This window comes from Erpetoichthys calabaricus, chromosome 3, assembly GCF_900747795.2.
Source record: "Erpetoichthys calabaricus chromosome 3, fErpCal1.3, whole genome shotgun sequence".
Taxonomy (NCBI): Eukaryota; Metazoa; Chordata; class Cladistia; order Polypteriformes; family Polypteridae; genus Erpetoichthys; species Erpetoichthys calabaricus.
Genome location: NC_041396.2, coordinates 265,012,830 through 265,032,975, shown reverse-complemented (window position 1 = coordinate 265,032,975; position 20,146 = coordinate 265,012,830). Strand labels below are relative to the sequence as shown.

Genomic DNA, 20,146 nt, shown 5'->3' with positions numbered 1-20,146 from the left:
GTCCTTCTGAACAATCTGATTGGTCAGTTTTGCTTTAGTGACGTGACAAAAGAGGAAGTGAATGTGAGAGACACACAAGGAGAGGTAAAGGTGCACACAGTCGTAGTATAAAAAGTATAAAACGGACAGGAGACAAGAAAGGTGTTTTGAAAATAATGACTATATTATGTTACAGGTGGCATAATGGCTTTACTGTGCACAGTGTATGCTTGCCTCTTGTTTATCATACACATCTACTCTCATCCACAATGGGCCAACTTAGAGTCACTATCTGAACTAATATGTTCATTTTTGGCATGTGGAGACAAATGAAGTACACCCATGGAGAGTAGAAGAATGTCCCAACTTATCACATTTATTATAGCTACTCCACTACCTCCCCACATATATTATATTATATTATATTATATTATATTATATTATATTATATTATATTATATTATATTATATTATATTATATTATATTATATTATATTAGCTGTGTAAACCTATGATGTAAAAAGCCCGGGGTCCTAGAAACTACTGAAATCGTCAAAAAAAACCTGAAATGTAGAGATGTTAGGTAATTGAAAGTAACTACTCTGGGCATCTCTCTCCTAGGAGGTTTCATTTTGCTGACATGCTTGCATCATTTGTGCATTAGTGGCTAAGCGACTTTGTCTTTCTTCGGAGGTTTCATTTTCCTGACATGCTCGCCTTGCTTGTGTATTAGTGACAGGAGGAAAAATAAAAGGGATAGCATTTTGCTGATGTGTTCGTCTTGCTTCTGTATTAACAGCTAAACGAGTGACTCTTTCTTTGGAGGTTTTGTTTTGTTGACATGCTCGCCTTGCTTGTGTATCAGCGGCTAAGCAAGTTTGTCTTTTTGAGTATCACTAAAGGCAGACAGGCCCCTATTACCTGCTGTGAATACATCATTCGTATTCTCGCAAATTCTTCCCGTGTTTGATAGCAATTCCTCTGGCTGCTTTTCTCAGTTTCATCCAGGGTCTCAACCTGCATTGCCTGGTGCTTCAAGTCTTAGTCTCATTTGAGTGAGAAACCAATGACGAACTGACCAATCAGATTGCTTGAAGGGATCAGACACAGACAGCCACCCACACACTCACATACACAGTAGCATTTTATGATATAGTAGATTGTGGATCCGCTGTACTACGTTCAAATGCCATACCTTTTTACTGGCCATGTGGATGTTTTTCACTCCATTCATCGTGTGTTTTTTCCACAAGATATTCCAGTTTACCTTTAACATTTCAAGTCCTAAAGACCTGTGTGTTTGGTTAATTCTAAACTGGCTCCATTTCAGTGTGCACAAGAGCAGGTCTAGTGATGGAGTACCAGTCCATTCAGGGGTGCTTTCTGCCTTTTGCCTGTTGCTGCAGTGTTAGACTCTGTTCTACCCCTGCAACTCTGAGTTGAATTAAGCATTTCTATGCCATTGATGATCCCAGTCTGCATATCCAGGGCATTACAAGGATACACAGGCCCATGATGGGGGACCTTACCTCTAAAAATGTAGGGTACAATAATAACAGAAAGAGGATTGGTTGTTTTGACAGTTGAATCCATTTCCATATTTCCTTGTAACTCAAAATATTGCAAAATATTTTTGAGTTTTAGTATTATTTTAATTTGCTGTTATTATTAATATTATTAATACTCCAACATTTTTAATGAACATGTAAATTAGTGCACTGCATGTGTATCAACTCATAGCTATGTCCTTTAGGAAATAAATCCTGTTTTTCCACACAGTTACTTTATGCCAGTGACATGTTTGTCTGCACAATAAAACGTGAGGTCTGCATTCTTCAGGCATTATTCCGCTTTATCACATGTAAAGGTATTTGGCCCGGCCAAACTTATTATACACACCAGTGAAAGAAAGGCAGAGAAGACATGCTTGTTTGCACTATAGTGGCCAAAGGAAGGTGCCATTCTTATATGGAATGCAGTATTTGTCCAAGAGAAAGAATGACTGCAGGCAGGTAGAATCTATATAGCCTTACAACTTTTCACACGCTACTGTGTAGGTGGGTGTGTGTAGTTTCCTTCCATTTCCGGGTTACACAAGAAAGGAGTTGTCTTCTTGTTCAAGTTAGCACTGAAGAATTGGAGACCAGGGTCAGACAGAATCAGTGAACAAAGAAGGAGTGAATGAAGAACAAAGAGCAATCCAGTTGCCGTCCCCCTCTGCATTCGTGGTACAGCAGACGGGCAGTGGGCTAAGCCCCCTCTCAATGTCTTATCTTCCTACCCAGTCTTGGGGGAGCAAAGCTTTTTGATGATATTATTAACACTACCGCCAAGCCCTGGGCCCGTTGCCAGGAGAACTATCCCAAGCGGCCTAGCGAAGCCGCAGCCGCGCTGAGCCTCTGTTATTAAACAGAGCGGCCTTCCACTAACCGCAAAGCCCAGCTGGGCTATTAGATTCATTATTGCAGTAATAAAAGCTGTATCAAACAATTTCTCTGCTGCAGCCTTTCTTTTCTTTGTATTTATTTATTTATTTATCTATTTATTTATTTTCCACTTTAGCAGAGATTTTAGTGGCTCTTCTTTCTAACCCCCCCACCTTCCTTCCAGATTGTCTTTGTCATCACCCAAGCTGAAATAAAAACAAACAATGAATAAAAAATAAGCTTCACTATTCTACAAAAGGACTGTAAGAGCCATTGTTTCAAGTCAATGACATTCTGCTCCGAGGCTGAAAGCACTTTGTGTAAAAAATGTAAACTGCAGTGTTACTTTGAAGAGTCAAAGAAAGCAGGAACTGTTGGAGGTGGTGCTTGGTCTTCACTTCAGTCATCAGAGGCTTACTGAGTCCTTGTGCCACACGCGATCTGACCACGTTCAGGCAGTTACTACTATCTCCTCTCTTACAAAGTATAAAAGGTGTTGGTGGCAGACTGTGGTGGACAAATGAGTTATGAGGTTGTGTTTTGATATGGGGGCCATTTAACACTAGAATTACCAGAGCCTATGAAAAAACTCATAGATCCGTCCCACCTTAAATCGCTTCTCACCTCTCCTTCAGCATCCTTTGTCCTGTAAATGTGTGGATAAGCAGCAAACAGCAAGCAGCCTGCTATCACATCCCCCACCCCGCACAGTTTTCTCAGCTCAAGTCTGTTTACCTGTGTATCAGATGCTTAGAGTTGTATAGAGTGAGAAGTCAAGCAAAATGACACCTTTTATAAATACTATATCGTTATTTGGAATACTTGCATTTCATGTGTGTTATGTGTCTACTACGATCTATGTAAACACATCGTTAAAACAGAAATGTTTTTCATGTTTTAGTAATAATTGACAAAATGTAGACATGAAGTGTATAATGTGTGAAGCCTGAATTCCAAATATCAAATAAGCACTTTCACAAAAGATACAAGTATAACAGAACAAATGCGTTATTTTTTCAAAAGCATACATCTGATTTGAGTCTGTAACAGACGGTGTAAATGTATGGTACTTGTAAAGGTTAGCATTTTTTTTATTCAGTTTTATTCTCTCAATCGCGTTCACGCTCGCCCCGATCTGAAAACTTTATCTGTTTTCAAAAAAAGATGCGCTATAACAGATGTGAACTTGGATCGGCAAAAGAGAACAGAAGCCCTCCCCGTAAGAAACGTCCACTCAAATATAAGAACAACGCAGCTGCACCAGGCATAAGGGTGAAAGATGGCACCGTTTGAATACAGGACGAAGTCCGGCGTCATCCTGCCGATCACCTGTCCTTCAAAGAAACAGCACGGCTTACAGAGCTCGCCAACGTATCGTGCAAACTCATGTTTGTGATTATGTTTTGTGATGGTCTTTACATAAGAAGCATTTATATGTTACTTATATAAAAGCCAGACCGAATGTTACTTATCTTGATTTATTTACTTATCTTCCTATCTTCCAGTCACAAGTAGACTGCAGAGCTTCCTCTGTTTGATCGACAAGGGCATGCTCACAAATTTCACGTGTAATGCCACTAAAAATACCTGCTGACACTTTAGTATGCGAGCAATAGTATGAGAATGCAGTTAGACTTTTTTTGGGCACATACACCACGCTAGTGTTTAGATCTGGACGGTGTAGCATTGGCGAGCTCTGTAAGCTGTGCTGTTTCTTTGAAGGACAGCTGATTGGCAGGATGACGCCGGACTTCGTCCCTGTATCCAAACAGTGCCATCTTTCTCCTTTACGCCTGGTGCAGCTGCGTTGTTCTTATATGTGAGTGGACATTTCATGCTGGGAGGGCTTCTGTTCTCTTTCTCCGATCCGAGTTCACCTCTGTTATAGCACGTCTTTATTTGAAAACAGCAGTGTCAGATTGGGGCGAGCGTGAACGTGACTGAGAGAATAAAACTGAATAAAAAAACGCTAACTTTGACAAGCACTATAAATTTACAGCAGTTGTTACAGGTGCAAATCAAATGTATGTTTTTATTGTATAATATTAACAATAATAGCAGCTCTCTACTCAAAACGGTAAACTTGAGAAGCTACCAGCATCGAACCCAGAAGCTCTTGATTGGGAGTCAGCAGTTCTTAGCATTGTACCACGCAAGCTGTCGTATCAACCGCCTACCGTAACCTGCTTTCTTTTTTCTTTGGTTATATTCTTGAATAAAAGCACACTTGTTTTTTTATACTTGTACCTTTTATGAATGTGTTTATTTGATATTTGGACATCAGGCTTCACACCTTTTACACATGTCGTAAAGACGGTCCTTGGGTGTGTGTGGGAACTGTTAACATTTGAATCTGATGATTGTATATAGCGCGGAACTGACCTCTCTATACTATTCTGTCCTCTGCATCTCCTGGAGTTCAAAAGAAATACCAACATGCAGCAACATGTGGACACTGGCCAAGATCGGAACAAAAAACCAAACGCGGTCACTAATTACAACCGCATGAAAGTATGCAAATGAATATAATGTTGCATTAGTGCCACAACGTTTTCCGAAATGTACAATACAGGTCATAAAATGAATTTTTACAAATGTCATATATACCTAAGTCTCTCTTTATTTATCAGTGACATCATGGATCAGAAGGTGCATACTAATTCAGCGTGAGCAGGAGCACTCAAGAATAAAACTAAATCAAAAAAAATTGACTTCCACAGTCATTCTCAGTCACACACACCACTCACATCCACGTCCACAATTTTACCCAGTCTCGTTCGCACACAAGATCTGACATGGTTTTCAAATAAAGAGGGGGTATAACAAAATAAGCCTGTTTGTTATACCACATTTTTATCTGAAAACAGCATCAGATCCAGGGGGTGTGTGGGAGCTTGAACGTGAGTGAGAGAATAAAACTGAAAAAAAAAACCCATTAACTTTAACTATAAATTTACAGACGCAAATCAAATGTATGCTTTTATTGAATGATATTAACAATAACAGCATCTCACTACTGAAAATGGTAAATTTGGGAAGCAGCTGATATAGAAACCGTGACCTCTTGATTGGAAGGCAGCAGTTCTTAGCATTGCACCAAGCAAGCTGTCATATCAGCCCCCTACCATACCCTGCTTTCTTTTTTCTTTGGTTAAATTCTTGAATGACAGTGCACTTGTAAGTAAATTAATAAAGGTGAATAGGTAAATAACATTCGATCTGGCTTTTATGTAAGTAACATATAAATGTTAATCTTTTGGGCATATTCACCGTCCTTACATACACCGTCCTTTGTATGTAAATGCCAGATCGAATATTATTTACCTATTTACCTTTATTTATTTACTTACCTCCTACAGCGTAAAGTCACAAGTAGAGTGCAGAGCTTCCCATGTACATATACAAAGTTCAGCGATGGCAAAAGTGCATTCTTGCCCCGATGTAGAACCGTCATCATGATTTGAGTTTACCTCTGTTATAGCGCGTCTATGTGAAGACAGCAGTGTCAAATGCGGTTCTGGGGGGATGTTGGGGGGTGGCCTGGGATCATGAACGCGGCCAAGAGAATAAAACTGAATAAAAAAAAAAAACAAAGCTAACCTTTACAAGTATCATACATTTACACCGGCTGTTACAGACTAAAATCAAATGTATGTTTTTATTCTAAAATAGTAAGAATAAGAGCAGCTTAGTTCTCAAAACAGACTCATCCGGGATCGAAACCGTGAAGTTTTGATTACCAGTCAACAGTTGATATCGTTGCGCCACGGAAGCAGTCATAGTAAATACGTATCAATGTTGCACCCTAACACGGGTTCTTTTTCTCCAGTTATATTCTTGAATAGGAAGCACAGTTGTTCTGTTATATTTGTACATTTTGTGAAAGTGTTTCTTTGATATTTGGAATTCAGGCTTCACATATTATACACTTCATGTCTACATTTTGTCAATTATTACTAAAACATGAAAAACGTTTCTGTTTTAACGATGTGTTTACATAGACCGTTGTAGACACAGAACACACATGAAATGCAAGTGTTCCAAATAACGACATAGTATTTATAAAAGGTGTCATTTTGCTTGACTTCTCACTCTATACAACTCTAAGCAACTGACACGCAGGTAAACAGACTTGAGCTGAGAAAACTGTGTGGGGTGGGGGGATGTGATATCAGGCTGCTTGCTGTTTGCTGCTTATCCACACATTTACAGGACAAAGGACGCTGATGGAGAGGTGAGAAGCGATTTAAGGTGGGATGGATCTACAAGTTTTTTCGTAGGCTCTGGTAATTCTAGTGTTAAAGAGAATCTGGTCCATCAGACACCTAAGTGTGTCAACACTTTGGTACACCATAGATGACTGGCCGCTCCTCATCACAGCACTCCAGTAACTCCATCTTTCCACCAAATGCCAGTGATAACTAATAACAATATTAACCCATCAAATGAGTGTGGTCCACAGATTGAAAATTTTATATTAGATTCAAAGTAATCTAACTCTACCTGTACTCATTATGCATTAGTGCAAGGATTTTAAAATGGTTAACCAACAATAATGTAAGATACCCCAAAAAATCTTTTTATTTAGCCTCTAAATGAAACATGATCCTTTCTTATAATAATAAATTACCCCTTGTTGTCCAGTAAGAGGATTTCCAATGAATGAATTATCAATGACAACATTTCCATACATTATTGCTTTGCTGACATCTTTATTTGGTGCAGCTTTCAATATCTGAGATGAAATAGGTTAAATTTCTTTTTTGTTTTTCCAGTTGGACTTGCTGAGTTAACTTGCTCGTGGTCACACAATGTCAGTAGTAGGATTTGAATCCACAGCCTCTGTGTTCGAGGTTCTAAGCCTTAGCCACCACACCAAACTGCCTGTCTTTTCAGGAGACACCACCAAAACATTTAATTGGACCTCTTATTACCAATAATATTATGAATGCCAGAAACTGTTCTTCAGCAAATAACTCTGGGACACCTGTTGGATTCAACAATAACCCAGGGAGACGGTTGGAAACACGTTAAGGGCATGTTTTAGCCAAAGTTAGAAAGTTTTCCGTCATGCAAAGAACCACAGACACATGGAATAAATTAGCAAGTAGTGGTGAACAGTAGGACTTTAGGGACCTTTAAATATCCACACTCTAGATGAATGAGCTTGTTCTCGTAACAATTCTTCTAATGTTCTAAACTACCATTGATGACTAAATAATCACTAAAATAATAAGACTCCCTTTACCTCCAGTATTTGAACTTCATAACTGACAAATATAATACAACTCTTATGATCATTAATGATAGCCATTTTAATGTGACTCTGCAACAGATCTTCTATTTTTTATATGTATAGAATTTAACATTCTATTTCTAAAACTTTTTAATCCAAATCAGGGTAGTTAGGGGCCATGGGCCAGCAAAAAGCCCATCACAGACATGCAGATCTCTGTGTCTATTATTCTAAAAGCAGTAACACTAAAGACTGATCATATTCATGCATTCCCAAAGGACACCTAATCACATATAATTATGTGATGTCGTGCCGACTGCCAATAGTAATTAAACTTTTAAATGCCAATTGTAAGACATCCAGTAATACTTTGACCAGCCAATTGAATGCTATAATTTGCCAACCCAGTAATCTAATAGCCATAGTTTGGGAATATATAGTGATGAGGAGGATCTAGGCGGCCATTCGGCCTAGCACTTTGTATTGTTGAAGTACTGAAGACTGTGGCTCCCCTGTGGTGAATTTTAACTTGGTTTCACAAGCCATAAATTTTTGTTTTGCTTTCATCTTTTGCAGTATGGCCATAGATTTTTTCAGGAAAAAAAAGCTAACACCTTTATTATATTATCACTTACATATTTAAACGAGAATTGGCATCAGCCACCCTAATTTGGGGTGTTAATGATTTACTTCATGAGGCAGAATTACATAATAAATTAGGAATAATTGCCTCATATATTTAAAATATTTAAATGTGTGCTTCACTTTGAATGTTTAAAATCCAACTATTCTTAATTATAATAGAAATTTGTCATTTTTTTTCCCTCTAATAGAGAGCCAGAATGGGCTGGATCCCTACTAAAGGATCAAAAATAAAAAAATAACATCATATTTGTAATCACTGCCCTTCAAATAATCTAAAATGATACCCCATATGCTTATGTTTGAAATTTGTCATTTTTAATCATCAGGGAACGTCTCTTAGAAGGATAGAATCACTGATAAAGAATCATATATCAAATTCATTATCATATTCATGATCGGCAACCTTCAAATAGACATGCGGAGTATCATTTTGTGCTATACTACTGATCCAATTTTTTCAAAGTTTTGTGAAAAGGATTAGCTTTGACTTTTCATATTCCATTAGGGCCTGAATCTATGGGGTCAATTAAGGAGGCAAGACAGCTATTGGTTTACTCTTTATGATAAACGTTGTAATTTCATATATAAAATATAGTTCAAGAATGGCCTAAAAATAGTTTTTCAGGTCTGCAGGGTCAAAAATTGGGCGGAACTCCAAAAAGCTCAACAACCTGCAGAACAAGACATCAAGACAAGTCAAACGGTTTCCTCGTATCGTTGAGTCAGGAGGCAGCAGACAAGAAACTGAACTGATGATAAAAATAATACTCTTCTTTTCTTCTTCTTCTTTTGGCTACTCCTGTTAGGGGCTGCCACAGTGGATCATCTTCTTCCATATCTTCCTGTCCTCTACATCTTGCTCTGTCACACCCATCACCTGCATGTCCTCTCTCACCACATCCATAAACCTTCTCTTAGGCCTTCCTCTTTTCCTCTTACCTGGCAGCTCTATCCTTAGCATCCTTCTCCCAATATACCCAGCATCTCTCCTCTGCACATGTCCAAACCAACGCAATCTTGCCTCTCTGACTTTGTCTCCCAACCGTCCAACTTGGACCCTCTAATGTACTTTATTAATAATAATCATAATAATAATAGACTAATTCCCTAATTGAGAATAATAATGTTTTAACATGTCTACACATTAATTCTACCTTTCTAGTTATCCCTGTTTAAGGAAGCATGATTTCCGGCTCAGTCTTTCAGTCATCTTGTATGATTAGTTTCTTAGCTACTCTCTGTCTGTTTAATTAGGGGACTCACTTTTATTTTCATTCTTGGTTGTCTTCATCAGTATAAAGACCTCACCTACTCACACTTCTCCTTTTGAAGTCTTTAGGGACCAGCAGTTCTCTCTCATGTCATTAATGACCTTGCCTATTTGTGCAACTATAAAGACTACAGAAGACTACACACATAGCAATGATGGATGATGGACAGATTGTCTTTCTGAGGCATAACACCTAAAACTGCAAATAATTATGGAACCACCCAATCATCCAGACAATAGTAGTTCCAGCCAACTACTGCAGAAAAATAATATGATCGTTACCGTTACATGATTTAAGCTTTAATCATAATAAAATATGATCCTCTGATGGCTGCCAACAATTTTTAATCTCATAAATACTGATGATCAGAATGTTGCTTATACTGAAGAAATTCCCAGATAATAATAACACCACATTGCTTACAGACATAAAAAATTGCCAATAATAGTTTAATTCCGGCAATTACAAACAGTAATACGACCCCCTTTAACTGCCAGTAACAATTAAAGCCCTGTAATCACTAATAATACAACCTTCATTACTGCCAATGATAATTTAATCTCTATAATCACAAATAATACAATCCCCTAAGACTATCAATGATGATTTAGTCCCTATAATCACAAATAATAATAAGACCCATTTTACCACTAATGCTAGTTTATAACCACTCATATAATGGAAGGAAATAATACTTTAGCCCCCTAAATGACAAAAGCAATATATCCCCAACTCCTGAGAATAATCTAACACACTGATAGCATTTAAAATATCCACTCCATTAATACAATTATTGTGTCTGCTCATAATGGAGACAAACATAAAAATGTGAATCCCTAAAACCTCCAGTAATAATTTAATACCTGGAATGATTTAATCTCTAAAATGTCAATAGGTCCACCCTGTCAAAGATAATTTACCAACATAGTCACTTAGACCGATATGATGACCTCCATACTGAGAACAGCAGTTTAACAACCCAAATGTTCACATAACTCCCCAAATTCGACAATAGGTTTAGCCTCTGAAAGCGATATAAATGCAACTATCATCTCTATGGATGCCATTAACTTTTCTACTAACTGCTCAGATTTAATATGATCATTGTGTAGGTTCATAATAAAGAGTCCCTTAACAATAATAATGTGTTATTAATAGAGGATAAAATTTGACTTTTCTATTACAGTCAATTAAATATTAGTCTCCATAATCTGCTGCTAATTGATAATGCAATCTCTGTAAACATGAATAATAATATGGCCTTCTATAGTTGCAATGATAATTTATTCCCTATAATCACCAATTATAATGAAACCTTCTCTGAATGACAATGAAAATTTAATTCCCATTTTTATTAGTATTAATATGACTTCCCATGATTGACATAGATAGACTGAGACAATGATGCCCAGATTAGGAATGATAACATAACCCAAACCCCAAAACTGATAGTAATTTAAGTCCCTAATAATAATAATAATAACTCCACCGAGGTTACCAGTAGGATTTTAATCTCTTAATCACCAATTATATGATCCCAGGTTGGTCTTATAGTAAAGAGTCCCTTGATAATAGTAAGGCCTACTTAATACAGACATAATAATATTTGTCCTATCAATGCCTGCTAATGTTAATGTAATCTCAATAATCCCAGATAATAGTAGGACCCCCAATGATTACCAATAATAATTTAATCCCCATAAGCATGATTGATAATATGACCTTCTATGACTTCCAATGATACATTATTCCTACAATCATGAATAATAACATGATCCCTTATGACTGTCAATGATAAATTAATCTCAAGAGCTACAAACAATTACAAACTATTCTATCACTATCTATGATAATTTTATTTTATGTGGATTTCTTCCCTGGACACACTTACTTTTACAACGTGGGCATGGATTTTAACACGCCGAGACTCGCCTATTCAAGTACTCAACTTCGGGCGCTGAGAACAAATGCCAGTGCCGGTGTGGTTCCATATTTACCCGACGAGGTAAGAAGGCGGTATCGTGGCAGCAGAGCCGGCACTAAGCTAAAAAAGAAGCGGCTTGCGAGAAAGTGGCGTTTCAAGCCTTCGGTGCCTTCTGTGATTCTGGGGAATGTGAACTCAATCTCAAATAAGATCGACGAACTGGCTGCGCTGGTGAAAAATGTAAGGACCTACAGAGAATGCAGTTTGTTGTGTTTCTGCGAAACGTGGCTAAATAACACCATCCCAGATGCCAACGTGGAGCTACCCGGGTTTAGCACAGTTAGAGCGGACAGAGATGCAAGTACCTGTGGTAAGCACAAAGGAGGAGGACTCGCTCTCTATGTTAATACACGGTGGTGTCACTCTGGACATGTTAACGTCAAAATCTCCACTTGCTGCAGGGATATCGAACTGTTGGCCGTAAGTTTACGTCCCTACTATTTGCCCAGAGAGTTTGGACATGTCATTGTTGTTATTGTATACATTCCTCCTCGGGCAGACGTGGAGTCAGCGAGTGACATCATCCATTCCGCTGTTGCTAAGTTACAAACGCAGCACCCTGAGGCGCTTGTGCTAATCGCTGGAGACTTTAACCATGTGACGCTGGACAAAACATTACCTGCATTCTCCCAGTATGTGCACTGTAACACCCGGGGAAATAAGACTATTGATTTACTGTATGCAAACGTTAAAATCGCATACAGCGCCACCCCGCTGCCTGCGCTTGGGAAAGGAGATCATAACCTGGTTCAGCTTCAGCCTCACTATAAACCAAAAGTTAGAGTCCTACCTGTAACCACACGATCATTCAGGAAGTGGACCCCGGAGGCTGAGAATACTCTGAGAGAACTTTTTGGAACTACAGACTGGGATATCCTGCAGGGATCTCATAATGAGAACATTGAGGAAGTTGTTGACTGCACTACTGACTACATCAACTTCTGTATGGACATTGTAGTTCCTGTAAGAACAGTACGCTGCTATGCTAACAACAAGCCATGGATTACAAGTAACATCAAGGGCCTTTTGAATCAGAAGAAAAGGGCTTTTAAAGACGGTGATCAGCATGAGCTCAAGCGCGTGCAGAAGGAACTCCGAGTCCAACTCAGGGCGGCGAAGGAGCAGTACAGGAGAAAGCTGGAGCAGAAGTTGCAGAATAACAGCATGAAGGAAGTGTGGGATGGGATGAAGATCATCACTGGCTGCAGCTCGAAGCGGGGTACCACCATTGAGAGAGACGTGAAGAGAGCAAACCAAATGAACAACTTTTTTAACAGGTTTGACCACCCTAACCCACTCTCACTCTCACCTCGGAGTACTGCACCCTCCACACATCCTTCTGCTGATACCAGCATAGGAAAAACATCCCCACCCATAATAACAACAGCGCAAGTGAGCAGAGAGCTGAGGAGACTTCGTGCCAGCAAAGCAGCAGGTCCAGATGGAGTATCGCCACGACTGCTGAAGGTCTGTGCATCGGAGCTGGGGGGTCCTCTACAGCGCATCTTCAACCTGAGCCTGGAACAGGGGAGAGTCCCGAGGCTTTGGAAAACATCTTGTATCACCCCAGTCCCAAAGGTATCACGTCCTAGTGAGCTGAATGACTTTCGGCCTGTTGCTCTGACATCACATGTGATGAAGACCATGGAGAGGCTGCTGCTTCACCACCTTAGGCCACAGGTTCAACACGCCCTTGACCCTCTGCAGTTTGCATATCAGGAGAAGGTGGGAGCAGAAGATGCCATCATCTATATGCTACACCGATCCCTCTCTCACTTGGACAGAGGCAGTGGTGCTGTAAGAATTATGTTTCTAGACTTCTCTAGCGCCTTCAACACAATCCAACCTCTGCTCCTTAGGGACAAGCTGACAGAGATGGGATTAGATTCATACCTAGTGGCATGGATCGTGGACTATCTTAAAGACAGACCTCAGTATGTGCGTCTTGGGAACTGCACGTCTGACATTGTGGTCAGCAACACAGGAGCGCCACAAGGGACTGTACTTTCTCCGGTCCTGTTCAGCCTATATACATCGGACTTCCAATACAACTCGGAGTCCTGCCATGTGCAAAAGTTCGCTGATGACACTGCTATCGTGGGCTGTATCAGGAATGGGCTGGAGGAGGAGTATAGGGACCTAATCAATGACTTTGTTAAATGGTCCGACTCAAACCACCTACACCTGAACACCAGCAAAACCAAGGAGCTGGTGGTGGATTTTAGGAGGCCCAGACCCCTCATAGACCCAGTGATCATCAAAGGTGACTGTGTGCAGATGGTGCAGACCTATAAATATCTGGGAGTGCAGCTGGATGATAAATTAGACTGGACTGCCAATACTGATGCGCTGTGCAAGAAAGGACAAAGCCGGTTATACTTCCTTAGAAGGCTGGCTTCCTTCAACATCTGCAATAAGATGCTGCAGATGTTCTATCAAACAGTTGTGGCGAGCGCCCTCTTCTACGCAGTGGTGTGCTGGGGAGGCAGCATTAAGAGGAAAGACGCCTCACGCCTGGACAAACTGGTGAGGAAGGCAGGCTCTATTGTTGGCATGGAGCTGGACAGTTTAACATCTGTTGCAGAGCGAAGGGCGCTCAGCAGGCTCCTATCAATTATGGAGAATCCACTGCATCCACTTAATAGTATCATCTCCAGACAGAAGAGCAGCTTCAGCGACAGACTGCTGTCACTGTCCTGCTCCACAGACAGATTGAGGAGATCGTTCCTCCCCCAAACTATGCGACTCTTTAATTCCACCAGGGGGGGTAAACGTTAATATTTAACATTATACATAGTTATTGTCTGTTTTTTTCACCTGTATTATTATCATTCTTTAATTTAATATTATTTATTGTATCAGTATGCTGCTGCTGAAGAATGTGAATTTCCCATTGGGATTAATAAAGTATCTATCTATCTATCTATCTATCTATCTATCTATCTATCTATCTATCTATCTATCTATCTATCTATCTATCTATCTATCTATCTATCTATCTATCTATCTTAATCCTTGTAATCACAAATTAACTCCTACAGCATTCATTCATAATTTAGTCACAATAATTGGAGCATAATATGTCCTCCAGTGAATTCCAGTGGTAATTAAATCCCCATAAACATATATAATGTAACCCTCAATGACTTCCGGTGAAAATCTAATCCCCAAAAACAGACACAGAAATATAATCTGCTATGATTGCAGTGATAATCACTGTAATCGCTAATATTAATATGACCTTCTGTTATTTCCAGTGAACATTTAATCCTTGTAATCATGAATAATAATGTGTCCACTTGAGAGTGATAATATCATCATAAATAATTAATGACTGTCTGTGACTGCCAGTGATAATTTAATCCCCATAATCACAAAATGTAATATGACCTTCTTTCCAATGATAATTTAATCCCTGTAATCAGGAATAATAATATGACTGCAAATGATCATTTAATTCCCATAATCACAAATGATAATATGACCCCCTTTGACTGCCAGTGGTAATTTACCCACATAACCATGTACAGTATAATAATGTAAAGACTTACAGAAATGCAATAATAATTAACACACCAAATTGTGAATAATACTTTGACCTTTCCAATACCTGAAAATAATGTAAACCCCACCAAAAATGCAGTTTCACAAAGACGTAATAATAATGACCAACCCACTAAAAAATCAAAATACTGCAGCCCCTCTTACCACAATAATTTGTCCCTGTATGAATTAGTGTTTATGGAGTAAAACTCCCACTGTGGCACTGTTTTCTCTATCCTGGCCAAAGGCTACTGCACTTATAATGCAATAAAGTTGGAGGTGCACCAGATGCTGCTCTTATGCCTGTCAGTTCAGCCCCTTTCTTGATCAGATATTCAGCTCATCTTCTGTATATTGACTTGTACTTACAGTAGAGGGGTACAAATTGATGACACTCATCCTCTGTGTACCATTCCAACATCCGGGAGGCAGAGGTGTATGCTTAGGTATCAAGGGAGCAAAGCGTCTAAGCTTTCTCAGGAGGCTCTGTGCGTGATCTGAATGGACCACATCCTCACATGTGATTGACATTAACAGAGCTAAGAAAAGTGATAGGACAGGGTAGAGAGCAGAGGAGTGTGCCAGGGGAAAGCAGGCACGTCAAGCAAAAGGCTTGGGGGCACAATATTGCCATCGTTATAGTGTCAGTTTGGGCTTCTAATTGAGAAACATAATTACTCTTATTATCAGTTAGGCATAAGCAGCATCTATCAATTTAATCAGCAGATCTGCTTCACCCAGCCTTGTTTCCTAATGCCCATCTGTCAGCATCATTTCCAAGAAAGTTCTCAGTAAGACAATTCCTCCAAGACTGATTTTTGAATCCGTTCAAAAGCAGTGCCCATGGGTGATGTTTTATTTCATCATATGGGTGAAAAAGAAGAAAGGAGTCAAGAAAAGTGGAGGCAAAGCTACAGGGGTAGTGAAGAAAACACTTGTGCAGCAGAGCAGTGTGAGACTCAGACCAGGGCTCTTCCCAAACACAAGCAACTGCAGCACCACTGGAGAAGGTCAAATTACCATCACAAAAGGAGAAAGCTTCGCCAGGAGACCACCATGCTTGAATAGACATAAAATGCCAGCAACTGCTTCCAAATTCTATTCTGATGGCTAGCGTAGAGAGTAGGATCCCAGGTTTCCTCAATCTGCATTCATCATTTCAAGGAGATGCATCTATCCCCTGAAAATGCCTCATGCCCATCAAACCACCCACCTTGTAACACTGGTGACCAGTGTTCCAATGACTAAACAACTCTGACCCAATTCCCTGAGCGATGCCCAAGTCTCCCATGGGTGTTCATTCACTGTCTACATGGCCTCAACAATATATTGGGCAGATTGGGGACTGAATATAGGCTACTCTCGAAAACAAAACTTTATGCTCAAGTACATCTAATGAAATATGTGGTTTACTACAGAATAATATTGTGATTGGAAACATTTCTTGTACTTTTTTTTGTGTGTTTTTTCCTGGATTTTTTTCACAGTAGCAAAATGTCTTCACTTCAGTCTGAATTTTTAAAAAAAATCTCACGGGGAGTGAGATCTGGTGAATACAGGAGGTGTGAACCAAGAACCACATTGTTTTTGATCAAAGTCTCTTTGACTGATAGCACAGTGTGTGCAGGTACACTGTCATGCCGGAAAATACGTTTTTTCATGCACTTCGTCTCCAGCCATTTTTTTTCTGATGGTTTCCAATAAATGCCTCAGTACTTCAATGTAAAAGTCTGTTTGCGAGTGTATTTTAATGATATTTCCCTAGAACTCTCCTTTCTTACTTTTTTTGTGTGTCCTAGATGCATTTTCCAGGGTTAAGTGAACTCACCAGGTTCCTTAACAGATTGGTCTACTCCCGCACACACATACATAGATATACACATACACACAGACCCTAACCAAGTATGTGCTGTAATAATGGCGTATGCACAGCCTGTCACTCCCTAGCACTTTAAGAGACTTACTAATCAATGACAACAACAATCATTTATTTTTGTATAGCCCAAAATCACACAAGAAGTGCCATAATGTGCTTTAACGGGCCTTGTTTTTTGACAGCCCCCCAGCCTTGACTCCCTAAGAAAACAAGAAAAAATTCCCCAAAAACACCCTTGTAGGGAAAAAAAATGGAAGAAATCTTAGGAAATGCAATTCAGAGAGAGACCCCCTTTCCAGGTAGATTGGGAGTGCAGTGGGTGTAAAAAATGGGGTGAATACAATACAATACACAGAATAGGACACAAGTAATCTTCTTCACAGATTTAGATGGCCAACCTATCATTGCCAATTCAGGAATAGGATATAGTGGTACAATAGTAATAGTACAAGTACAGAGCAAAATACAAGATAGATTACTGTATATCACATAAGAGGATTCAGATGTGTTCAGAGTCCTGGAGACCTCTGCCAACAAGCTGCCTCCCCCTCCTGCTGGTCATTCCACAGCTGAGTCAGTGCTGGGCTGGCCAGTCTGATGAAAGGATCCTTCTACTTGATGATTCCAGAGCTCTTTTATCAGAGATGACTTTTCCATTGGCAGGCAAAGAACTTGGCAGTAAAGCAGTGGCACCAAGTGCCACATTTGAGTACTGAGAAGAGAAACAGAGCACATGAGTGTTAGTATCAAATTATAAATATCATATTACTTATGTTTTAGTGCTAATGACTAACAACGGTGATGCAGTATGCACAGCTAATCAGCAGCTCTAGTCATGGTATATTACACTGAAATAGCAAGTCTTCAGCCGGGATTTGAAAGCTGAGACAGAAGGGGCATCTCTTATAGTAGCAGGCAGACCATTCCACAGTTTTGGGGCCCTCTAACTAGAAGTTCAACCTCCCACTGTTGTTTTATTAATCCTTAGAATCATAAGCAGACCAGCATCTTGTGATCCTAATGTGCATTCTAGTTTGTAAGTAATGAGAAGTTCAGATAAGTAAGCCGGATCTTGGCCATTTAAAGATTTATATGTTAAAAAGGAGGATTTTGATATTTGCCCTAAACTTAACTGGGAGCCAGTGGTACTAAGGGTGTAAAAAAGATTGATACACTTGAGTATTGTAATATTATGTTTTGAGATACTTTATCAATTCTCAAAAACGTTGTATCAATATTTAATTACTAGCTTACATGCAAAGATCCAAGGCACACAGTGGTTCATTTTGTGTTGTGTTTAAATCCCTGAATGCTAGATAGCAATGTTGTAATTTATCTTCAGCTGATGTAATGAAAAGTGAGACAGAAAGTAAAATAAGGACAGACTGTTGCTGTATGTAGGCTTTCAATACACATGCGAGCACAGATCGGGTGGTGACAAACCTAGTTGACTAGTAATGTTACCAGCAATGGTTGAATTCAGAGGAGTTAGACTGGCTCCTGCAGCGTATAGAGAGGAAGTGTAGGCTCATTTTGGCTTCCACAATAGAGAAGGCACTAAGGAGATCAAGAAGAGTCATGCCGTTTAAAGAAGCAACAAGCGACAAACACTAAACAGGTGGATCTCACTCAACTTGCTTTGGAAAAAATTCACACACCAAATTTAGCACCAACCTCAACTCGTGCAACCAAAATAACTCAGTCAATACTCTATTTCATTTGCAAAGATATGTATCCTCTCAGTGAAGTAGAGAACGAAGGCTCAATTATCCAGAGTAGCAAAGCGTTTCCTGTGCATTCCTGGCACCAGCATCTCTGAGGAGAGAGTTTTCTCCAGTGCAGGAGACATCGTTACCACACAGAGAAGTGTCCTGAAAGCTCAGTACGTTGACCAGCTCATCTTCTTTGACATTATTAAATAACCACTGTCATACATACAAACTGTAATAACATGCAAACCAAGTAAAGGATCTGAGAATGTTCACCGTCTGTATATATATTTTGTTTACATTTGTTTAATATTTTTTTAGGAATCTTGCAAGCACTTTTAATTTTCATTGATATAGACAGATGTAATTCCTTTTTCAAACTGCAGAAATAATAGAGTTATGATGTTGGATGTCACAGGGACTAGGCATTTTCTTTTATTAACCACTTGAGACTGAGAACTGGCATACATACTTCAACAGAATGTGAACCTTTAAAGCATATATATAAATACTGCCTGTATACATATGTAACACTGTCTATGATTTTTTTTATTTTCTTAATTGGTTTATCTAAAGAATCCTGCAAGCACTTTTATTTTTTTACCGATCTAGACAAATGTTAATTCTTTTGTTCAAATTCAGCTATTGAAGCTGGATGTTACAAGGACAATGCATTTTTTTATTAACTACTTGAGAAATACTGTGGCATACTGTGAGCATTTAAAGAAGGATATAAAAGCACAAGCACTTTTATTTTTTTACTGATATAGGTACATGTTAACTCCTTCTCACAGATTGCATAAAAAGTAGTGCTATGATGTTTGAAGTTACAGGGATTGTGATAAATTCAGTTGCAGATCCCACTGTTCTGACTACAAAATAATGTAAACTTTTTACTTGATTTAAAAAAATGGCAATATATCACCTTGCTTACAGTATCACAATATATTGAATTGTAACCCCTGTATTCTTGCCAATACACAGCCCTAATTGACACAAATGCTGTAACTTACGATGTCTTGGATATATTTCAGACCTAAATATTACTTTGATCTCCAATAATATATTTAAACATACAAAGGCACAACATTCTTGGCTATAGCCCATTTACCAACCAATGATGCCTAACTTTTACCGTAGTGTTCCTTCAATTGGATGGTGCTCCCTTCCTCAGCCTTATAAACCCCTCAGATTGGAGCCACCTCCTCCTAAATCATCAAAGTCACGCACATGATTGTAGAATAAATGCCAGAAATGCGCACTCAATCAACTCAGCACAATGCCACTCAGCGAAGAATGTAGGCATATGATAGCGATTAAAATATTCGATAACTATACCCTACTTTGGTGCTAATGACCACTTCTAGGAAGTTTTGGGTCTCCCCTCATATTTTGTACCAGATTATAGAGTTTTGGGTTCAATGTACCTGATTATGCTATTACTTTATTGCTTAAAAATCATTTTGGTTAGTTTCCT

General features: G+C 39.1%; 1 protein-coding gene across 2 annotated transcripts in view; it reads left to right on the top strand.

Moving 5' to 3' along the window:
* efnb3b (ephrin-B3b) overlaps positions 1-20,146 on the top strand; it is a 401,429-nt gene that overhangs the window by 371,045 nt on the left and 10,238 nt on the right. The window lies entirely within an intron of this gene.